Raw genomic sequence first — 6,416 nt, 5'->3', positions numbered from 1 at the left:
ATGTATATATGTTGATATGTGTGTGTGTGTGTGTATATATATATATATATATATATATATATATATATGACAGCAACACTCATAACAGTGACAAAGCAATTACATTGCCAATCATGTTAGATTATTTTTAAAATGTTTCCTTTTCTTTTACATAACTTCTTTAACACACTACTTCTCTGCTGCGAAGCGCAGATATTTTGCTAGTGTAGAATAAGAGACAAAAATACCAGCTAACTAAATGAGATCAGTGCTTGTTTCTGATTATGAAGCTTGATGGAACAAAAATCTGCAGCCACAGGGGGTCCCCAGGGCCGAGTTTGGGAAGCACTCTTCTACAATAAACGAGCACCTCCTATTTTTGGTTAATTAATCTGGATTTTTCGATACATATTTTATTATCCATTAAACACTTACCGATGGCTTGAAACGGCTGCGTTTCGAGTTTTCTTAGTTTTAAGTCGTAGAATAAATTGCTCCTTCCGACAAATCGTTTTGACATACAAAGTCAGTTGTTAATATGCGATTCACTCGAGTTGTCATACGAGAGAGGGACGTTGATGAAAATGAGGGCAGAAGGCTGAAGGTACTCGCCACAAACAGGAGGTGCAGGTACGTGACGCTGTAACCAAACACATTTTTAGGTCGTGCCGTTCGCTCCAGTACAGTCATGTTGTTATAATTGCCCCAATACACAGTTGCACTATTCTGAGCACGGCACAGCCCCCGTCCACCCACCTAATCCCTCTGCCCTACTGCCCCGTCATCCGCTCCTGCTTCGCCTGCGCCCTGGACTGTTAAATATCATCTTAATTGCTGGTTCAACCCGCCACTGTTTCCTAAACTTACTGGTTACGAGTCCAAGAAGGCCCAGCAGCACCACCAGCTCGACTAGCGTCCCGAATAGGCAGAGAGCCGTTTTCATGATGTCCAGGTGCAGGGCTCTTGTCCGCCGCTCTAAAAGGAGTTCGCCCGTCTGACACAGAATAAAAACAGGCCTAAACGAACCGTATGGGTAACAGTCAGACGAAAATGAGTGCGTAGACCCGAATGTATCTCACGTAACCCCAGAAGTGTCTATCCGTAGACGTCAAACGCTGCCCTCGAGGCAGACACCTGAAGGGTAAAGCCGGACAGTAGTTTTGGACATTCGACTTAGAAGTAAACATTAACATTAGCAGAAGGTGCGGCCTGATGTTAACGTGTGGCACAATCTGAAGGGCAGAAATCTGATGTTAGACTTCAAAATAACATTAAAATATCTACTTTAAATGAAAAATGACATAACATTCGCAGTTTTGTCATAATATTTGCTCTTTTAACCCTTGCAGTTAGTGCCGTATTAATACTTAACGGTGCCCATTGGCATCAGGACCAACCTTGCCCACATATACACATACACAAAGACAAATAAAATGTAATTGACCCCTAAAACTATTGAACCAGTCAGCATTAAAAGCAAACACGCTGTCAAAGGACAGACACTGGCATCAAGTTTGTTGTTGAGTGTTTTGAGTCCATGTTAAGTCAGAGAAAAAATAAAATTTGCAGGGGTTCAAGGTCAAAAGACCACTCATTGTGTGCTGGGCATTCTGCCTAAGATACAGTAAACGTTCTAAGGTCATTACTTGCTGCTTCCAGGCTTCATCCCAGGGGATTCAATGCAGTGGGTCTGGTGAACAGCTGGGGTATCTGCTTTCATCCAGACATCACAGTCAGCTGCACATCAGGATCAAAAGAGATCTCTAAGGCCCTCAGAGAGAAGGTTGTGGATGCCTAGCAGTATGGCAGGGGATTTAAAAAGATCACTAAATAATATGAAATCAATTATTCTACTATAAGAAGATTCATCTACAAGTGGTGTAGATTTTAAACGACTGCTAATTTGTCCAGGAATGACAGACACATCAAATTCAGCCCCAGAACTGACTGTTTGATCCTAAAAAAAGTTTCCAAGAACGCCAACATTTCATTACAAGATCTTCAGTTAACTCTTATAAAAGTTGGTGCCAAAGTGCATGAACTTACAATCAGACAGAAACCGGGCAGATTTGGCCTGCATGTGTGGCATGTCAGGGATAAAGTCTTTGGTGTCCAAAAAGAACATCGGAGCAAGACTACAGTTTCCCATTTAACATAGGCAAAGATCAGATGTGGGCTCTGGACAGATGAATCAAAGATTGAATTGTTTGGTCACCGTAGCAGTAAATGTGTGGCACAAACTGAAGACAGCATTTCAAGTGAAGAACCTCATTACAACATGGCACTGTAAATGATCTGCTATGTGTTTGGTTAGCAGCCTCAGGACCTGCTCAGCTTGCAGTCATCAAGCCAACTATGAATTCTGCATCATATCAAAGTGTGCTTGAGAAAAATGTGAGGTCATCTGTCTGAAAGTTGAACTGGAAATGGACCTTTCAACATGATAATGATCAGAAGCACACTCGCAAATTTACCAGTGAAAGGCTGAAAAAGAAGAAATGAAATTTTATGGACTGATTTGAATCCCAGAAACAGGTAGAACATGCAAGAAAACCCACAAAAACATTTTGTAAGTAAATAAAAGTCATAAAGGAATTCCTTGGGTATAAAAGCACCAGGAAAGAAATATAAATTGGCCCAAATATTTCAAGGAGGCACTTAAAAAATTAAATAAAGAAACCAGTGATGCTATAGCCCTCTCCCTAGAGTGAGTACTCTGGATGCAGCCATCGGGTTTATGGGAAAAAGGACGATATTGAGCCAATATTCACAGAGCATGAAGATCCCTAACACATACCCAAAATCTACCTCAAGGGCGGTAGCCCCTCCAGTGTACTAAGTGTTCAACTCTAGAGGCCTGACAACAGTGAAGAGCCCATTGAATGTCATACTCCTCAGATCCTTCAGCTGTAACAGATGGTAGTATTTGGGCAGTTTAATAAAGATTGTGATTAGCTGGTCATAATCTGGAGACAAGGGAAGGTGGAATGGATTTCAAAATGAGCTGTCAAAGTCAGACTGTAAAATACCAGACTGACACATCACTGGATCACATAGGGACCAATATAACAGGGTGCTAGTTTATGGGATGGAACCCTAAGGTGGATGTCTCACAACAGGATCCACACCTTCTGCTCTGTTTTGGAGTAGATTTTCTCCAAACCGCCATCATCCGGTTCTTCTGCACTTAGCTGCCACACCAGACATAATTTGACAAGGTGCTCAGTAACACTGAGAACAGCTGATGTTACAGGTGGGAAACCGAAAAGCCACATTTGAAATCCATATACTGTAAACACTCAAAAGAAGGCATCTTAAGTGCTGAATGATACAAAGCATTTCTTGAAAATTCGATTGCGAAAGGCAATAAATATTTCACTGGAATTTGACTGATCAGAATCCACTGAACAACAAAGGCACTTATTGAGATCACGTTTACCCTTTCTGTCTGGCGACTTGCTTCAGGATGATACTCAGAGATTGAATTTACTTTTTGACTGCTTGGGCTGTACAGTTATCTCCAGAAGAGACATACAAACTGAGGACCGTGGTCAGAAATAATGGTATTTGGGAATCCATGTAGACAGTCAATGTGTTTAGCAAAGACATCAGCTAGTTCTTTAGCAGAAGGTCATTTTTTAAGGGGAATAAAATGAGCATACTTGGAAAATATGTCCACAACTACAGAAATAGTAGTAAATAAAAGAGAAAGAGTGAGGTCAGTAGTCACTGCTTCTCCATAGGTCCATAGTCACTGCTTCTCTCAGATGAGCAGGCCTTGAAATGTGCTGTAATAACCCAGCAGGAAGTCCACAAGAGCATTTGGCCCTAAAACATGCTGCACAGGTAGAAATGAGGAGTGTATCATTATTTATGTTCTCCCAACAAAAGCATATTTTCAGAACTGACAAGGTTTATATGACTACCAGATGTCCCAATATAGCTGATGTGTGAACCCCATCTATGACTGTACCACGTAGGTCCAAGGGAAAATAATATTTACTGTTAGAAAGTCTAGCTGAGGAAGGAGCATCATTCAGCAGAGATATGGCTAAATCTTCACAAAACCATCAAAATAGTGTTGGTGTAAGAAGGGCATGTGTTCGGGAAGTTCCCACAGCTGTATTAAAGGAACTGGGCCCTAATAGAATAATCAACTTGAGTTGTTTTCAGTTGTGTCTGGGCTTTGAGGTGTGAGATGTCCTCTACCAGTCACACCTATTTAGCAGTCTCCTAATTAGCTATTAGATGAATGAACTGTTTTATCTGTTCTATCATGGAAAAATCAAGAGCTGATGGTTATATAGGTGTTTGAGTGCGGAGCTGCGTCTTTTCCGGGTTCCCAAAATTGAGCAGCTGCCAAGTTTGCAAAGAAGGATCCAGCATCGGAGTCACACCTGTAACCAAAGAAATTCCACAGTCCAATAAAGTTTGTTTTGAAAAGGTTTATTAAAAATTCATAAAAGAACAAATCACAAAATTTCAGAAAAAAAGGTTATCACATAAGAATAAAAGGCTCAAAAGGGAAAAAAAGGGTTCTTCTCTGTTTCATTACAATCATCGCATTCTCATGTTAAACTACAATTACTTTCTGTACTTACAAGTTGTGTTATTTTTCTGTGGCAAACTTACATACGCTTCCCAGGTCCTCCCTGCGTGGAGTTTGCAAGTTCTCCCCGTGTCTGTGTGGGTTTCCTCCTGGTGCTCCGGTTTCCTCCCACAGTCCAAAGACATGCAGGTTAGGTGCATTGATGATTCTAAATTGTCCCTAGTGTGTGCTTGGTGTGTGCGTGTGTGTCCTGCAGTGGGTTGGCGCCCTGCCCGGGGATTTGATCCTGCATGTGTTGCGCCCTGTGCTGGCTGGGATTGGCTCCAACAGACCCCTGTGACCCTGTGTTAGGATATAGTGGGTTGGAGGATGACTGACTGAGTGACTTTTCTTCAAGATTGTATTGAATTTTGATTCCTTGTTTGGTCGTACAGTGTGATAATGCAACGTATAACTGGCCGTGAGTGAATATCGTTTCTTTGTCTCTTATAAATAAACCGACTTTTTCATTTGTTTGTCCTTGTGATTTGTTAATTGTCATTGCAAAGGCCATTCTCACAGGAAACTGTAAACGTTTTAATACAAATGGCATATCAAGATCTCCGTTTTGCCAGAACACCGTTTTGAGTTCATTCCATAAAAATCAGACTTTCTGATAAAACAATCTATACGAAAGTGGGAATATCCAGAGGCGATGTAGCCGGTGGCATTGTTTTCAAGAAGCTGCGGATTTCTGCCCATTGTTGATTGCACGTCATTGTAAGAAAGAAATCTGGCCAACCGATAGTTCTGGATATTGCCATTGCATCATGATATAACTGTTGCAATGCTCTTGGACTACCTTGATATGATGAAGGTAAAATTACTGCTGTACCTATTTTGAATTCGTCTGAACTATTGATATTTGAATGTTGAAATTGATCGATGAGACCTTGCATATGTTCCGTTCCAAGTTTAGCTTGATTCAATTTAATAAAGAAGAGATGATTATCTGCGACTTTTACATACGCATTAATAATGTAACGTTGCAATAGACGTTGAGATGACAGAAGTGGGTTAAATACATGGGAACGTATTGCTGTTTTTGAGCTGAATTATTGTGTGGGTGTTATTTGTTTTTCTGAATGCATTTGTTTCATATTGTACGATTATCCTGTTTTTTTTTTCGATTCTATGTTGCATCGCTTCTCCGTGATCATAAAGATACACCTGACCAAATTGTTTTTTTTTAAATTAAACTTGTCGTAGCTGTAATTGTTGTGGGAACACATAGCGTATGGTCCATTATTGTGTAAATCAACATTTTGTGCATTGAATGATGGTAACGCAAAACGATTATTGTAGACGCGTATATTTTTCCTGTAGTGTTTGTTGATTTCACTTTCACCAAACGACAAATCTTTTAATTCTTGCGGAAACACCACTTCATTGCGAAGCAACACTACTTTTCCATGATGGCAACTTGAATCAGATGATCTACAAGTCTCCAACTTAAACTTTAAAGCTTTACAATATCTACATACTTCTGACATATCGCCCATGTCCATATATTAGATCTGTTTTTGCTGTTCCGTTATTTCACCTAGTAATAATTTCCATTTGCGCGAATGCGATCTTTTTTTGACACATTCGAATTTTAGTGCTGTCATATTTTTGAACTTGTTCTGCGTGTGTATCGTGCCAAGGTTTTTTTTTTTTTTGAGCCTTTCGAATTCCACTGCTGTCATAATCTGTAACGTGCTCTGCATGTTTATGACGGCAACATTTTTGAACGTCTTTATGAAGTTCTACTGTGTCTTTTAGTCTTTGTCTTTTATTGCTGACCCTGTTTGGACCAGCAAGGTTTTCAATTCCCGGGCTGATTATTACTTTCACTGTCTCACGGGAA

The sequence above is a fragment of the Polypterus senegalus genome, chromosome 3, assembly GCF_016835505.1.
Source record: "Polypterus senegalus isolate Bchr_013 chromosome 3, ASM1683550v1, whole genome shotgun sequence".
Lineage (NCBI taxonomy): Eukaryota > Metazoa > Chordata > Cladistia > Polypteriformes > Polypteridae > Polypterus > Polypterus senegalus.
The sequence above is the reverse complement of the archived record's forward strand: the minus strand, read 5'-3'. Positions refer to the sequence as shown.